Source organism: Rhea americana, unplaced genomic scaffold, assembly GCF_003343005.1.
Source record: "Rhea americana isolate MKP2758 unplaced genomic scaffold, rheAme1 scaffold_108, whole genome shotgun sequence".
Taxonomy (NCBI): domain Eukaryota; kingdom Metazoa; phylum Chordata; class Aves; order Rheiformes; family Rheidae; genus Rhea; species Rhea americana.
This window is the reverse complement of record NW_028185128.1, coordinates 1,815,261-1,833,321: the sequence shown is the minus strand read 5'-3', so window position 1 is coordinate 1,833,321 and position 18,061 is coordinate 1,815,261.

Sequence of the window (18,061 nt, the reverse complement as noted above, 5' to 3'; positions counted from 1 at the left end):
TKTTTTCTCTCTCAATTCTCCTGCTATACAGAAGCATAAAATCTTCCATCATGATCATAATAAACATCTATCAAAGATCTTTCTCTCCTTCCTTAACAGAAGGCCAAATAATTCAGAGACCAGTGGAAGTTCAATTACATTTTTCTGCAGTAAGCCAGAAAAAGGTGAAAAGTAAATCACCTTTATGTACCCTTTCTGAAATTCTTTTATATTGATCCCCCAGAAAACACGGTTTAAACATTTTCACATGTCCATTATGTAGCRCTAGGCTTTTGCCTGAATCAGGCAGAAAAACAACCTCCTCTGCCCTCAACAAATCTCTGTATTTTAATTTTAATATCTACATAAATAGCTACTTGTTAAAATGAGGTGCTTGCAAATAATTTCTTACAAATGTTATTTCTTAGCATTTCAGCACACTCTTACCTGCTTTGATTTGTGAGAAAGATTTCTGAGGTTTGGTTCCTATAATAACTGCAAGTATTTCTCTTTTTAATGACCTATTTCTGAAGTAGACCTCAGCACTACAGTTAAATACTAACGTGCCATCTATTCTCTCTCAATTGAGGAATATAACAATTCATTCCAGCCAGGGGCTGCCTTTGCTTACCGRTGAGGCACTGCTGATTTCCCTTATATTGTATCTGTTATTCAGGTGTGATTAGGAGAGCCCACTGTGAGTGACATCACTGTTCCACATACTACATGCATGCCTGACTGTCCCGAAATGTTAAGCACATTATTCTCTGGCATTTTCATTTCCATCTGACAGGGCAGAGAAGGATTTCACTTCTGTTYTACTGGGTGAGGCTCAGTTTCTGTAACATAAAATAAGGCTGAAGATCAACTTTTACTGACTGATGAAGTCTTGCACTGGTACAAAATTCCGTCAGTCTGAATATTAGGCTCYAAAGTAAAATTCGCTTAACTGCTGGCACATATATATGCATTGGCTAGCATGACAGTTAATCATTGTGGATGTCCCTAAAAGCAAATTTAATGACTGAAATGATGTGCTCTTGGAAGGCAAACAGATAACTTGCAGCAGAGCTCTATGGCCCCCTGCAGCTCTTTGGAGAAACCCTGATCACTGGCAGAACTATTTTTAACTGCTCCAGCAGCGTTAACAAGACTGGGAATATCACTGTAGATGTACCCTTATTTTAACCAGCATGATCTCCGACCTTGCAAGGTCATGCAAGATAAGATCAAGTATGGTTTTTGAATTGGTGGTAACTGGCTCTGCTAACATTGCTAGTTGGTCAAGCTGAGTACTGACTGGAAAAAAAAATAAATACACAGACAATCGCACACAGCAAAGATCTCCCAGCTATGCTCATTTCCTGGGCATAGACAGAGCCTCTAATGGACTGGACAACACTTAATGTTGTCACTAAAACCAGCAGAACGCAAGCTTGGCCGTAGCCTTGTGGCCTTCCAGCATTTTGGTTCCTACTTGTAGCTGCCTGTGTTTAAGCGTCTGATCATACCCCTTATACAGGGCTTGACAAAGTTATTCCAGGATGTGACACAGGCAGTGCAATCTGATTTACTTCAGTAACTCTCAAGATAAGCCGCATAGTGTACCAGGAGTTTGACTCTAGGTGAATTAACAGCATGCAGAAACCTGGCATRTTCTTCCTCCCACTTTCTGCACGATTGAGTGCTGCCAGGACAAAGCCGTACCTGCAGCAAGGCAGAATGCTGTCTTGCTACGGGAGGCAAGCAGGAACGTGATACACATCCTGACACTCACTTCACTCAGGTTTGTGGCTTTTCTTACTGCCACTTCAGAGGATAAAATATTACAGACTTGAAAATTATATAAAATGGCTGAACCCTTCTAACCTAAGTTTTAGGGGAGCTGTAACATAAATACAGAACATCACCCAATAAGAAGTGAAAGCCCAGTTGAAAGATTCATAACCTGCAATAGTAATTTAATAATCAAGCCCTTATAAAATAACATCTCACACCAGCTGACACTGGGAGCTCACAGCACCTCCCTAATCAGTGCTAAATAATACATCCATAACAATTGCCTCTCACTTGATTATGCCAATGTGGTTGATACTAGATGCAATTCAAAGATTATTGAAGTCAATGAGTGTTCATTAATGCCAAGGGAATTTGGATCAGAATCATCCAGCTAAATATAAGAGAGGAGCTAGAAGTATAGTAGAAGCATAACCAGCAATGGTAGTTCTAGCCCTTSGATATTAGAAACTACCGTACCCTCCCTATATACCATGGTAGAAGATCCTTGAAAATCGTTGTTTGGGATTGTTTCTGACAAGGGTAAGTGATCAAATACAATTCTGCTCTAAATCCTCACTGTTATATGTGAAAAATATCTCCTTTGACATTCCTTTGGGTCATGAAATACAAAACTCGGTCATAAAATCATAAAATCTTACAGTTCTGGACCCTAAATAAAATCTCTAATACTGGATTCAGTTTTACAATTCAGAATTGTTACATCAAATGGTAACATTTCTCGCTATAAAGCCTGAAGTGTGAAAGAAATTCTTTTCCTGTTTATTACAGAGCAACGCATGAGAATACAACAGAAAGGATTATTGAAATTGATAAAATAAAGAGGAAAGAAAGCCGAAAGGTCTCTAACACATCTCAAGCAGTGATCCCCAAATGCAAACAATAGAGAGATTAGTAAATTTGGACACAGATATGCTGAGGGAACCTCAAATTTTACCAGACATCCTCCCTTGCTATTCTACAGAGATTTGTAACTTTGGCTAGGAAAAAAATAGGAAAAATGAAGGAAAAAACCCTTACTGCATTTTCTTTGGGAAATTAGGGTGCTGATAGGAAGAGTTCCAATTGCTCTTTATGGATTCTATAGCAGAAAACTCTAGTATGTACAAAAATTTACAGGTGTCCTTTCACTGCTGAAATGAGGCTGGGACATTAAGGTTGACTCCTACAAGAGGTCCAAGAAGCATTTAAGAAATATTGCAAAATCACAAAGGCATTCCCCTGGATCAGATCTATGGTCTCTGGGACTGAGAGTTCAAAGCAGCAGATGCTGTTTCTTCCCATCTGGAGTTAGTCTAACTGAAAAYGTTTATCTGTGTACACGTCCCTTGCACAGGTCACGACATCTGAACACCAACGAGTACGGCAAGAGCTTGCATGGCATTACAGAGGGCACAATAAAATCTTCACTCTTCTAAAAATGCATTTTCTAAATGCTATCCAAGAAGTGGATCAGGATCTTTCCCTTAGTTTAGACAGTCTGACAGCAACAATTTTAAAAAAAAAAAAAAAAAAAAAAAAAAAAAAAAAAAAAAAAAAAAAAAAAAACAAACAAAMAGAAAGAAAACAAAACAAAATCCCCACTCTTGATAACACATGATGTCTGCTGGCAACCTTATTTTCACCTGTCCAAAGTTTTGTGTCKTGAGATTGTTGACAATATACACCATGCTGTGCATTGCGGACAACATACGAAGAGTGCTGTCCACTCTGCAGCGGGAAGGGAAAACCATTATACGGCTCTGCTATCTCAGGAGAACTGATGCCAGCAATCTATGTAACCGGTCCAATATATGTGAAAACTGGGTTTGTATTTCTTATTGTATGTGGGTATGTATTTCTTATATAGCACTTTATTCTAGAGTTTACCCATGCTGAAAGTTAAGACTTGAAGCCACTGATGCTCTTTGTTGAGTCAGGCCAACCCAGCAGACATGAAGTGTTTACTATTACTGGAATTAATGCAGAAATCGTAAAGGTTAACACTGGTTTAAAAAAAGTTTACATCTCATTTATGAAAAAAAGACAGAAGGAAAGAGGAAAAAGTCATCTTGCTCTGAACTCTTCAGTTGCTCTGTAAACTATATTGTTCATATTGCTGTCTTCCTTCACAACTTTCTCACCCATTAACAGGAACCTGCTACCAATTATTAGAATTACTATCCTGAGGCTACGGCCTTATTAATCCTAGGAATTAAAGTAGTTTGCAAACAACACAAGAAGATCATGACTGGAAACATAGAGAAAATCATTCATCCTTGTATAAAGTCCTCAATAAGCAAGARGGTTTCTCTTTCTTACTCTCTTCCCTTTAAACATGCTAACAGAGATTTTTTAAACAGCGATTTCCTCATGCAGCTATGGCAGACAGTCCCTGTGTTCAGCTTCACATAGCCATCCAGCACCATGCGGAAAACATTTATAGCACAAGCTAGGCTGTAGGACAGAGTGGTATGATTATGTGTCACAAATAAGCCAGAATTACATGAATTATATAAATCATCAACAAGGTATTCATCRAACTCCTTGACAGAACTATACAAAGGATAATTCAAGGTTTGATAGTTGATGGAAAAGAAATGGTTCAGGCTGGAAGTCAGTGTACTTCTGATCAGACTTTTCGTGAAAGGGATGGCTATTAAAAAACCCACTGCTTTCAAGCATCCTTGCTTCCAAAGGACCTGGCATTAATACCAGCAATACACAGTATGAAGCAGTACATTGGTCTTTCTGATTCCTGATTATCTATATTTGCTAGCTATATCTATATGCACTTTGATAACTAGAAATGACAAAACAAACAACTGTAGTGCCAATTAATTAACAAATTTTGATGACCTTAGGGATTTTTGGTAGCTTTCTTTCTAAAGCTTCAGCTCCTGGAATCATGTTTTTTATAAGAACCTCAGTTTTCATGAAGAAAATCATCCTTCAAGCACTTGGGGTCACAGAGAAGAGACAAAGTGTGTGCCCAGAATTATGAGTGTAGTAAGATAAACGGAACATGTTTTTTGAATATCTGGCAYTAGCTATGTCAGATTATAATCTTTTAGCACCCCAAGGTAATCCTTAAGTATATTGCTTCCATTCACAATTCCTCATCATAAAACACAATGGACGCAGGTGCATCTACAACTGTCTTTTCTCTTTTTGTCCAGAAAATCAAAAACAACCCCAAACTTCCCCTCTTTTACAGTTCAGTTCCATTGACTTCCCCAAGGTAGTGTGGTGCAGCAGGAAAGCACACCATCAAACAAGCTGGCTATGCTATAAACAAACTATTAATGTCGCAACGGTTAATACCAAAACACAGCACATGGGCTAACAAACTTACAGTTGTGATTTTGAACCTGAAGTTGCTGTGGATGGCAAATAAATCTGCATTTTCAAATTTAGGCCTTGATRAAAGCCAAGGGCATAATTTCATTTCAATAAATAGATGCCATATACTTGGAAAGAACAGTTTGAACAGTTCAATTACTTAAGTTGCATAATCATCATTATCAAAAGTATTTCATTTTTGGAAAAAAAGGAACATTGCAAGTAAAATTATCAAGTGAGGACAAAATATCAGTTCTTCTATTTCATGTTTAGGCTGTGATCTTGCACATAAGGAAAGCATGGTCTTCCTTCTCCCTTGGTCTGGGGAAGTTAAGACACACTATATTTTTCTTTTTCTTTTCTTTTTTTTTTTTGTGTTTGTTTTTAGTGGTGGTTGATCGGGTGGTGTGTTTTGCATGGGCTTTTCCAAGAGAGGCACTCTATTCCCTCCGTGGAGCTCGCCTTTCCTCTGAGACCCAGGGGCAGTCGACAGCACTGATTCCTGCGCTGCCGCTGATGCTGCGGAAGCCCCCAAAATCCCAGTCCCACCCCACAGCGGGCAGCAGGTCCCCAGGTGCATCCTCACTCCCGGCACCCACCACCCGCCCGAGAGCAGTGCTGGACCSAAGTTAGCATGCTCCCATCTGCCAGGGAAATGCCCGTGGCCCTGACTCCCTATTTAATACATTGTGTCTATGTGTGTGTGTATGTATATACATACATATATATAAATATAAACATATATTAGCTTGGATGGCGAGTAACTCTGACCAAATCTCAGCCCAGAGGTTACACCCTTCCAAACCCCAGGGAGACTGGGTAGGTTGATTTACACAATTTTTTATTTATTTTTAAGTCGCAGAAGTGTGAGATGCTGTTGCACTGCCAGAGCTGAGAGGCGGCGGAGGCCACGAGATGGCAGTGCGCGTTTGCTAACCTCGCTGAGGACAACCGGCAACCACCCCGCTGCCTGCCTAGACGTGGTTGTGCAGGTTTTTTAGGCACTAAAGGATTATTTTATGCTAGCAATAGCTCTGTTTCTGAAAGTACTTTTTCAAGCCCTCTAAGTGTGGTCGTTGCTGAGTGGGCTCCTCTCAGAACTACACTCCACTACAGGAGATTCAACATATTTAGCCATTTCCACAAAGGATGTGSTCAGGTACAAACTACTATAAAACTTACTAGTGGTCTCAGAGATAATTATTTAAACCTGATACAGCTATAGAAATGCCTTTTTTTTTTTAATTTAGCAAAATAAGTTTTGAAAAGAACATCCCTGTCATCACAGTTTAGTCCAAGACAGCGACAAGCAAGCATGCTTCTCCCTGCTACAGAAATTCCAGGGAAGAGATGAAACCTGTGAAGCATTATTGTGCAGCTTTTCCCTAAATAAATGCAACTGCAGAAGCAGCTCAGACRTTACACACATTTGAGTAGTGCCTACTGGATTGCAGGCCCAATCTGAATTTGCTCTCCAGGTTGCTTCCTCACTAAAACCACCAAAGATGCAACCAACAGTCTGAAAGCATGCAGAGGTTTTCCTGCGCACGGTGGAGGAAACAATATGTTCTCCAGAAGAGTGAACTATTCCTGCTGAAAAGGCTCTCTATAGAGTAAGAATAAAGAATGAAATGGAGTTTTTACCAAAGACAGCTTTAAAGAGAAAACAGAAGCGGCTAAATTTCAGCTGAGTGCTGGCCCCCTAGAGCTGCTCTGTAAGCTGGGAAGGAGGGAGGGAGGGAGTCAGCAAAAGCAGGCCAAGGGCTTGCAATCCAAATTGGACCTCCTGGCTCCTACCTGCTACGCACTTCTTCCATCATACTTTCTAGTATTGTGACTGAGGACTAGACTGAACAGCGAACACAATCCACTTACCGTCAAAAAGCTACAGCTTGTCTCTCCAATTAGCAAACATCCAATGTTGAAAAAGTGGAAGATGGAACACGGATGAATATGGATAAAATATTAGCCTATCCCTTCATTTTTATGTCAAGTATACTGTATGCCTATAGTTATACAAGTAAACAAAAATTCTAAAACACAGAATTTGCATTTAACAGCAGTGTATATTTCTGTTTGTAAGGACCTCTTTCTAGAGCATACAAAATATAGTAGTGTACTTCTGGGCTTGTTTTAGGCCTGTGAAATGACTACAAGATTATACTGTAGAAATAAATTGCCATCTAACTTTCAGTGTTGCGTTTGGATGCCTTTTTTGCAGTTCTTTATGACACAAATTTGAGGTTATATAAAGACGTTTGATTACCCTCATTGTATATCCTAGAGCTAAACTCACAATCTGAATTGTCCTATTTGAAAGGAAGGAAAGAAAAGATTGAATAGCAGGATTCAAACAGCTGCTTTTAACAACTGTATAATAGAGTTCCCACATACGATATGTGCTTCCTTCCCCCCCCTAGACAGAGACTGATGTAAGAAAAGACTAAATTATGCAAGCTGATGAACAAACACAAAATATTCAGCAGTTCAGGAACACCATGTAAAATACTAACCAAGTAACCCCAGTCCAGACAAGGCCAAGCATGGGAGGCTACACTTGGATGATGAAGAGATGATAAACCTAGCTTTAGCTCAGCTCTTTTTGCTCTATTCAGCATCCAACATTAACATCCAATGTTGCCAATTTTGTGAACCTGTTGTTAGCAAACATTGACAATAACAGCAGAGCCTGTTCCATAATGAACTGTGATATCTTCTACATTGAAAAGCCTTTTTTTTTTGAAGACCTTTGTCTGAATGAGGTTTGTCTTTCTCCAGCCAAATCCTTGTAAGAGAAGACAAATGACATGAGAAATGTCGTGAACCTTCTTGCTTTAAAACCAATTATTTGTTCAGGTTGTAATAATCAGAGATAGCAAGGGCTTTCAATGGGATTAATCTCTTTTCAGAAAGATACTTTGTAGTGCATTAAAAGAAAAGAAAAACTGCTTTAGAGGAGTTAAGACTCTGCAGGAGTGCTCAGTAAGGGAAGAGGAGGAAGGGCAGTGTGGATTTGTCTCAGAAAGGAAGCATGACAGGGAATCGACTTTGCTGTTCCTGACTCCTGGGCAACACAGTCTGGCTGAGATCCTGCCCGGACCTCTGAAGCTGAAGGACTTGCACAGCTCACCTTCTGTAATGTGTTCATCCTCACAGCTCTGCCCYGAGTCACGGAAGGGCAACTTTTGCACCTCTGCAGGACGAGTGGAAACCGCAGGGCGACTGCACTACCTAAGTCCACTCGGAAAGCCTGTAGCAACACAGGGACTTGGATCTAGGTCACTAAAACTTCCAGCTCGTCACCTAATCCCTTTCCTAATCTTTCCCTTAGTCAGGAATCAATCTGCAGCCATGGGCACAATGAAGAAAAAGGTGTGTACATGTTTTTCTAAACATCAGAAGCCTGCTGAATATTAACAGTTAAACTCATCTTTTTGTCACATTGAACTGTGAAAGAAAGCTGTGATAGGAAGTTTTCAGAGGCAGCTGGAGCTTATATACATAGGGAAATGGTTTGACTTGTGACTTAAAATGTTTATTTTGAGGGCGTTGATGGGAACGTGTGTCCTGCCTACCGCCCTGGCACAGCTCAGCATTTTTTTCTCTATGAGCAATGCTGTCCCAAGCATCTCAGATGGCAACCACCTGGCACACGCCAGCTGGCAAATGGCCTCACTGTACTTGTATTGCTGCACATTTCCATGGTAACATGAGCATAAACTCCCAGCCTGGACACTCATTCTTGAAGAAGAGCGACCATACAAGGAGTTAAACCTGYGTAACTACGGCAGTTTAATTACGTTGGTAAATTTTCCTCATAGACAAGTACTAAGACAGCTAATTCCAACTGTTTTCCAGCGGAAACTCACCCCAGATGTCCGCTGTATCTTTGGAAAGTCTCTGAGTGTTTACAGTGTCTTTACCCATAGCAGGAATAACCTGCCACTCTGAACTTTCAAATCCTATTATTTTAGTTCAGCATACTTAAGTTTTCCATGCTCTGATTTCTGCAGTAAGTCTGCACCTCTCACTATACTCATATTGCCTAAGATATATCAATAAAATATAACACAAGTAAAAGCAAATAATATATAAAACCCAGGCAGTTTGAGAAATGAATGTCTTTTTTTTTTTTTTTTTTTTTTTTTTTTTTTTTTTTTTTTTTTTTTTTTTTTTTTTTTTTTTTAAAAGGCTTAGTTTTATTCCCCATTAAGCTTTTCAGTTCTCCTTGGAGAGTTTTTAGAAGCCAGCAAAGAAACTAAGCAAACTGACCCAAACCAGAAACTGCACAGTACAAACAAGGAGCCTGCACACGGCTTCTTAACACACACTTGATAAAATGCACCCCTGACTTCTTTTATTCCAGCCTGGCACTGGTCCAGAGCAGATTCAACTGCAAGAGTATGTGCCAAGCTGTGCCACAACCTTATTAYGAGGTCTCAGCTAGCTGACCTCCCGGCACTACGCTTGTTCCTGAGGCCAGAGGCTGAACACGAGCCCTCAAACCTTGTGYGCGATACTGTGCAGCATCTTCCTTCAACGCTTTCAAATCAGACTAAGCTAGAGCTGAAGAAACTGAATACCAGATGTGACATGTTCTAAATCATCCACTTTCTCCTGTTTGCAGAGTCGTACTGACATTAACATTTATGTTATAACTCAGGTTTTGACACCTCCTGAAAGTCAGCAGCTTTCAAGGGGTGCTGGACCTGCTCAAAAACTTGAACTTCCAAAACTGGTCACATATCGAGTGTTTGAGCTAAAACCATCAGATATACAAACATGACAAATATGCTTATTCTTGTGGCTTGTTAATAACCATCTCTAAGTGGCTGRTATTAGGCTGAGTGAAGGGAAAGGATCCAATTTTATATAAAAAGCTCTCTATATTGAAATTCAAAATATGAACAYTCGTTCATCAATACGTGCAAAAGGTAGCTGGGGGACAGGAGAAACGTGACATATTTCTATCAGGTAACAGAAGTGGAAGGAAAAAGTTCTGATTCTATATATTGTAGTAGTTTGAGCAAATAAAGTGCTTGTTCAGAGATCAGAGCTTGCTGGCACTATTCTTGGCTGGAGATGATGATTTTTCTGGTAAGTAAATGTAAGTGGAAACTAATTAGGGTTTGTTTACAGTAGYATATAAGGAAGCATTGTGGGACCCTGTTTCTTGTTTCTATGTGTTTCTTCACAGGTAAAGAGAAAACCTGAGAGCATTCAGTCTTAAAAGCATATTTACAAAATGCTAGAAAAAAGTGTGGATAGGACTAAACTAAATGAAATGGCAACACTGACTGCACACTGTGTACACTGAAAAAAATTACAAGGGCCTCACAGAGAATTACCCAAAACTACAGAAATATTCAGACTTTGGGCCAAACCATGATTTATATACTACAGTAATTCTACTAATTTSATTTGATCATTCCAGTTGTCTATTTTAAGGCTTTTGCATTTCTTGCTTCCACTATAACTTGCATGCATATACCATAAAGCATCAACAGTCCTGGACAAAAGTCTTGAAGTCCTCAAATCTATGGGTTTTTTTTTTCAATAAAAATTATTTTGGCACGAGCAAAGGGAGATGAGATTTATGGATAAAATGCAATGTCGAGCGAATATGATCTTATCATGGAAAGTCATTTTCCATTGTCAACAGTTGTCAGACTAGAAGTTTAACTAATACTTGCTGGAACTTTGTTCTAGGTCTAGATGTTCACCTTTTTAAACAGGTTCACTGATGAATAAAAATTTCAAGAAGATGAAACTATAGACAAACTCAAACTTATTTATTGCTTTTAAACACCCTTCTCCTAGTTTTGGAATTTAACTAGAAGATGTAGCGACTTGTAAAGAAAGTTCATGTACTTGAGGAGCCTGTCCAGTGTGAAAGGTAAGCAGAGGGGCTGCACTTAAGACCTCCCAGATGCCTGTTTGATGGAGTGACCAAAACGAGCAAATATGCTTAAACCTCCCAAGCTCTTGCTGCTGCCGCTACTCTATCCAGGAAAATGGGCCACAGATCCTTATTAGTAGGTTTAGTAGGGGCTAAAAGAGCTGGAAGGATCCCAGCACCCGAACAGTCTCAAAAGTTGTCTCAGAGGGCTCTAGTGAGTAGCCCGAGAGTCTGCCAGCTGGGAGCTGTACATCATTTTCACATACAGCTACAAAAATCTATAAATTAGGATTGTTGAGCCTAGAGTTAACACGTGCATGATTCACAAATCTTTATTAGGGAGGAAGGAGTGACAGCTCCAAGGGCTTTAAAAGAAAGCTTTTTAGCTTTAAACAAATAAAATGATACTTCAAGTTCAGTGGAGAGTCAGAAAGGAGCCTGTGCCTCGCACTGCTCAGTAGGGACTGAGTGCCCACTTGAAGCAGACTGCAGGGCTGCATTCCTGCTTCTGCAGTTGTGCCAGCTCATCTCTACCCCTCTGATACTCCCCGTATAACTAAATGAGTGCATCTGCACTTCTGTTGTTATTTTCTTTGCCTCAGAAGTGCTAAATGGCAGGCAGATATTCTGTCTGGAAGAAAAGATGAGTGTAAGCTCCACCTTATGGTTTGTAACTAAGTTTTCCTTGCTAAAACGTTTTCAAACAGATATTCTCTAGACAGCTATGTCTCTGCTTTCTCCCCTAATGCTTTTAACCTTGTCTGCCCCATAAAAAGCTGTCATTAACTTAGTCCCTTCCAGTTTGTTAAAAGAACATATACATCAACTTCGGAAACTCACTTAATTCACTGTGAAAAAGGAATGATTTGTCTATTAAGAAAAGAACTTCAATTTACCAAGACAAAACTGGAGGCTCTGTGATTAGAATAGTTTTAGAAATCATTTTGATTTTCTGTGTTTCCAGGAGCAGAGCTGCCATATTTCTTCACCCAGATCATTGTATTAGCACAGCTTTTGCCAGCTTTGGAATAACCTTCACGCTTAAGGCATTTCTTCATGTGCATCCTATGTTATGTGGTATTTTGTTTCTTCAAACTACTTTAAATAACACTGTTCACATGTGCAAAATACATCGGTAGTATGTAAATTAAAGTTGCCACCTTAAGGTAATGACATGAGCTGTTTGGGTTTGAATTAAAGGCTTTGAGTCATGTCTGCAGCTCACAGTACAGTAGGAGCGCCACTTTAATACCATCACTGCCAATACCCTGGGCTTAGCCCAGCGTTAACTCTCAAGCTCTCAAGCACTGTTGAGAGTACAGTGTGTCTTTTCAGCAAACTCTCTATCTGCTAAAGGCAAGTCATCCTCAAACATAAAGTAACGTAAACAATTCAAATGCATACCACAGTAGATGTCCTACAAAAGAATCTCAATTTATCCAGATCTCTGTAGATAAAACAATGCATATTTTATTCTTCACTCCAGCTTACATGTTACAGAGTCTGGGAATTCAAGGTAACTGATCTAATCTATCAAATGCTTGAACTATCAGTAGTAACAGTATTAAAAAAAAACAAGAAAAGCTCAACTAGAACCTTTCATCCAAACCTTCTCACCTTCATTGCTTTGAAAGTTCAAAGAAAAATAGAATAAGAGACTTTCCTCAGTTTGGAGTTTTTGCAAAGCCAAAGCCTGACTGACAAGGTTTTACAAAAGTACAACACTCCCGTGAGCTGTCTTTAAGTGCTCTCATTTATTAGAGTTTTGTGACAAATAATTACTTTCAGAGGGGAAGAGAAAAGATAGTTCCATTTTGTAAAGTGTTGCTTCATGACATGGAAGGATAGCAATAGCAAATACGACTCACTGAGGTGATTGATTTAATAAGTTTCAAAGTTAGGATCTGTAAAGGAACAGCTTTAACCTTGAGCAAAGCCCTTAGACCTTAGGTAGTCACTGGAGAATTCACCAGGGATGAAGGCTTGTGGGTAGGAGTGGCAGCATGTCCCAAAATGGAGAACAAAAATTACAGATGCTAAAGGGGTCTGGTTGATCTACCTCTAAAAATTCCTCAAAGTGAAGTGCTCACCATAAACACACAGAAACTGTACTTAGATCATCTTTTCAAAGCCTTGAGAAACACAAATCAATAGTAAACATCTATATAGTAAACATATTTAAAAAAACAGTTGGGGGGAGGGCAGTGCTGTTGAATGAATTTGACCTCCATTCCCCACTTAAAAATAAATCATGTTCCTGAATAATAGTTATTGAGTTACAAAGGTTTTTGTTTTTGGTCATCAAATGTATCATGAAAGAAAATGGCATACTATGAGCTCTTTGCAAACACTGTTTTCCTTAGGGCAATCATATCCATCCTCCTGTATTACATGAGTTATGYTTATATAATCATAGCTGTTAACATCAAATGTATGATCGCCTGGTTGCAACTATACTACCAGTACAGAGCTGCTAAAAGAAATACAGTATTTGTGATCTTCCTGGTACATATAGCTCTGCTGGTTTTAGAATAACCAAATGCCATGCTTGGTAAAATCCAATGCAGAGGCTGCTGAGGAGTGGAGCCTGACTAATGGATTTATAGATAAGCAAATGCAAGAATACAGATACTGCTAAGAGAAGCAGTCTGTCATTTCATGCTTACATATCTAAGCAGTTTTCAATAGCACAAACTAATATGAGTTCATTTAAAGTCTTTTTTTCAAGTTGTAAGGGCATTTGTATTCTTGACTTATTGTTGTTGAAAATACAGCATTTTACTTCTGTTCTAAAATGGTTTCAAATGGTTTATAGCTTTGTGCCTTCTGTTATGGCTGGTAATGTAACCTATTCACTACCCATTAGAACACTATCACAGAGAGTATTCCCATATCACTGGAAAGCCTGAATATATTTTAGGACATTACTGAACTAGAGCTTCCAGTAGTTAGTGTAAGAAAGTGAAATAACATTTATTACCACTAAAATAAATATTTCCCTTCACAAAACATAAACATCTAATCATTCTTGGAAGAGCAATAACTGTTTGGAAATAATACCTGTTCCTATTTCTTGCTATTAAGTTATATATATAGCACCACAAAGAGGTTCTGATATTTTCCAGATAGAGAAATTCTCACAGATCTTCTCTCAAAATKCCTGTGATTATTAATTTTCTTATAAAGTTATAAATATTATATGAAAAAGCAAATCAACACTCTCTCCCACATAAAAATGCAAAAAAAGTCCAGACAAAAAATAGACCAAAAAAKCTCCCTCCTGTCCCCCCAAAAGGTAGTGAGAAAAGAATAGATATTCCATGCAAAACATACTATCTTATGTCCTTCTTTCTGATTCTGACTATGTACATTTTAAAATTGTCTTCTATGTATACAAAAATCAACTAATTCTAGGACATACCACAGTATCTTCAAATAAAGTTCTAAAGCTTTGCTATGGGCCGATTGTTTGTATTCCTTAAAGGAATTACATCAATCCAATCAGAAGATAGAAATGAAGCATATTTATATGATCAATGGCTACCAGCTAGTAGAACCTACACGCTGAATATCAGGTATTTTATAATCACAAATTGGATGCAATTCAAAGAGTAAAAACCAAAATGAAACARTAAGATAATTCTGAACAATGACTGAATTTTCAGAAATTACAATATGTTTTGGTGAGCAGACACAAAGGCTAAATTCATCAAGCAAATTATTCACTCTGCATTAACATTAAAGCTGTGTTTTGCCTCCCAAGACTTTTGCTTTCAGTTGAAATTGTGTTGATTATACATATGCAAAATATCTTATCTATCCTATCTATTGCTTTTCCCTCTAAACCATGCACTAATCTATAATGACAAGCATGGTGCTGCACATGGAGAACTCATCTTCAAGGCAAGCAAATGCACTTGSTTCATACCTAGCAATCTTCAAAAATCTGAATGTAGAATGAAACTGATATAAATCTTCTAATACAGTATGAATGTGCCGTGTTACACAAGAGTGATACTCTGGTTTTAGGAAACACTTGTGGCATATCAGCTGAATTCAACACTGATTATTCTGAAAGCATGACTGTTGCAGCAAACTGGCACTTCAGTTTTAATTTGGGAGCCTTATGCAAGGGGACAGACATTTGCATGAGAGTGACAATAACTTTAATCCCTCTATACTCTTGACTTGCATCTTGGTTTCTTTGAATGCATTTTTAAATCAGCAAAGCTTCAGTCAATTAGGAATTATAATACTCCTTGGGAAAGAAGAAACCCGTTTTCAGTCCCAATACAATCTCACTGAAATATATTATTTGCATAAGCACAGCCAGTGCCAGTAACTGTATTAAAATGCCATTGCTAATTAAATTGTATCCTTTAAAGCCTGATAGTTCTGAATAGCAAAGGAGGAGAAAGTGTAAAATACATAAATAATTCCAAGCAATATTCTAAACACACACATTGCTGGACAAATATTTGTGGGACATTGTCTGACAAAAATGCACTGTGATAGTTATTTTCCTATTCCCCCACACAAAAGGGCAAGACGACAAAAGCAGCTGTCTGATTAGGGGCACTGTTGTCCTGAATCAATCACATCTCTGCAGCAGACAGCTCCGCTTATGCACCTGTTTTTAAATAGAAAGCTTCTGTAGCTTCCCTTGTACAAGGGAGACGGAGAGGGGGAGAAGAAATCAGGAGTGAAAGAAACAATAACTCTTCCGAAGGTCAGCCAGGGTGTCCCTCATCCCTCACTCTCCACGCTCACTGATTGCCTCTGAATAGGAAATCCGCCCAAATCTTCTGTTACGATCAAGAAGTGTGTGTGTGTGGGGGGGAATCTGTGTTGAACATGGGCCAYTTTCTCTTGCTTTTGAAGGAATATAATTACCGTGCTTAACTGACTGACTTCCCAACAAGTATCTTTTCAAGCTGCAGGATGACAGGGATGAGGAGCATGAGAACTGGCTGCTTAATCTTGATTGCAGCCTGCCTCCGGGTATCCGTTATTGTCCCTGTCTCGCTCCCCTTTTCTCCCCCATTGCTGGCCAGGACTGCTGCTTCCAATTCTGCCTGTAACAGAGGTCCACAGGTATGCGCCTGTCTCTGCACAGCATGCTGATGGAGGTCGTTGCTATTTAGCTTCTAGCCRTAGGTGGTGTGCCCTGAAAAATGGTTGCAGACTAAAAGCCTAGAATGTGATTATTTTGATGACCTCAAATCCTAAACAAGAGGCTTTTTCTAATTTATCCTGCTCCCTAGTTTCTGGTAGACATCCTTCCACACAAAATTCGTTACAACTTGCCAACTGGAATAAAAAGATTGTGTATGCAGTCTTTTACTGTATGCATAAAGAATTCCATGTGATACAAAATATTTCTCTGGAGAAGAGACATCTGACCTGTCTAAGCATGCTTTTTATTATTAATAAAATCCTTGCCTTTTCTTCATACATGTTTGTTTTTTATCAGGAAAAAGAAATACGAATAAATTGTTTTCTTATTATCTGAATGCATGAAGAAAAATACAATTAAACTGCTGAAATAGCGTGGATTTTGGCCCTGCAATTTGTACACGTATTCTGTTTTCATTTCCACTGCTGAGATGCAATGTCTCCAAAATCTGTTTCCTAGTATGCCTAACAGAGGATTTTCAGAGATCTACCTTCATGAAAACTGATCTAAGCCCTACAGATGGGGGAAAAAAATCTCAAAATCATACGTGGAAGTATGTTTTAACATAATTTCTGAATGCTCTCCAATTTTCCATTTTATAGTTACGTGCAAGAGAAGACTCTCCAAAGCTTTTCAGATTTAAAGATCATTGTATGGCCTTTTTGATGAATACGGACAATAAAAACGAGTGTTGAAAAATTCTTAAACATCATTTTACAAATGCTTTCAAGAGTTTGATTTTTCAGGCCATAGATAATAAATTATTAAGTAGATTCAAACATGTTATTTAGGCCCAATATGAATATATATTTAATCASTGCAACACCGTAAAATTTAAAATTGTACAGGGCACAAGCAATCCAGGAGGGTTGTGRAGTGTATTGATAACAGCTTCCTGACATAGGTCATTGAGAAGTGATGAGAGGAGATGCTCTGCCGAGCTTACAAACAAGGAACAGCAGGTTGTGGTTGTGAAGGCTAGGGTCAGCCTTGGCTGCAGCGACCATGAGACAGTGAGGTTCAGGATCCTAAGAAGAGAGAGCAGGGCAAAAAGTAGGATCACTGTTTGGACTTCAGGAGAGTAGACTTTGGCCTCTTCAGAAATCTGCTTGGAAGAATCCTAACAGAGATAGCCATAGAGAGAAGAGTGGTTCAGGAGACCCAGCTGATTTTCATGGATCACCTTCTCTAAGCCCAAGAACAGTCCACCCAGATGAGCAGAAAGTCAAGCAAAGACAGCCTGAGGGCTCCAAGCATGAACAAAGAGCTGCTGACTAAACTSAAAGATAAAAAGGAGGAATGCAGAAGGTGGAAGCAGGGTCAGGTGAGCCAGGAGGAGTACAGAGACACTGTCTGAGCATGCAGAGGTGGCATTAGGAAAGCCACAGCCCATCTGTAGTTAAATCTAGCAAGGGATGAGAAGGGCAAAAAGGAGGAATTTACAGGTACATCAGTAGCCAAAAGAAGACTAGAGAAAAGTGCGGGCATGCTACTAAACACACAGGACATGGAAAAGCCTGAGGTGCTCAATTCCTTCTTCACCTCAGTCTTTACAGATGAGGTTTGTCTTTATCAATCCCAGGCCCCTGAGACCAGTGGGAAAGCTTGGAGCAAGGAAGACTTACCCTCAATAGAGGATGATCAGGTTAGGGAACATGTAAACAGGCTAGACGTACACAGGTCCATAGGACATGTCTCAGAATGTAGTTATCATCAATTTCAGTGGGAATTACTCACGTAATGTGGGATTCACCCTTTCCAACTATAGCCATTTAAACATCAGGCAAAGCTGTCTAGACTCCTACGTCACAGTTAGAGAACGAGGCACATCAGGAATGATTCATCCATATGACATCTACCCTAACACAGGACAATTCACAGTCATTTTG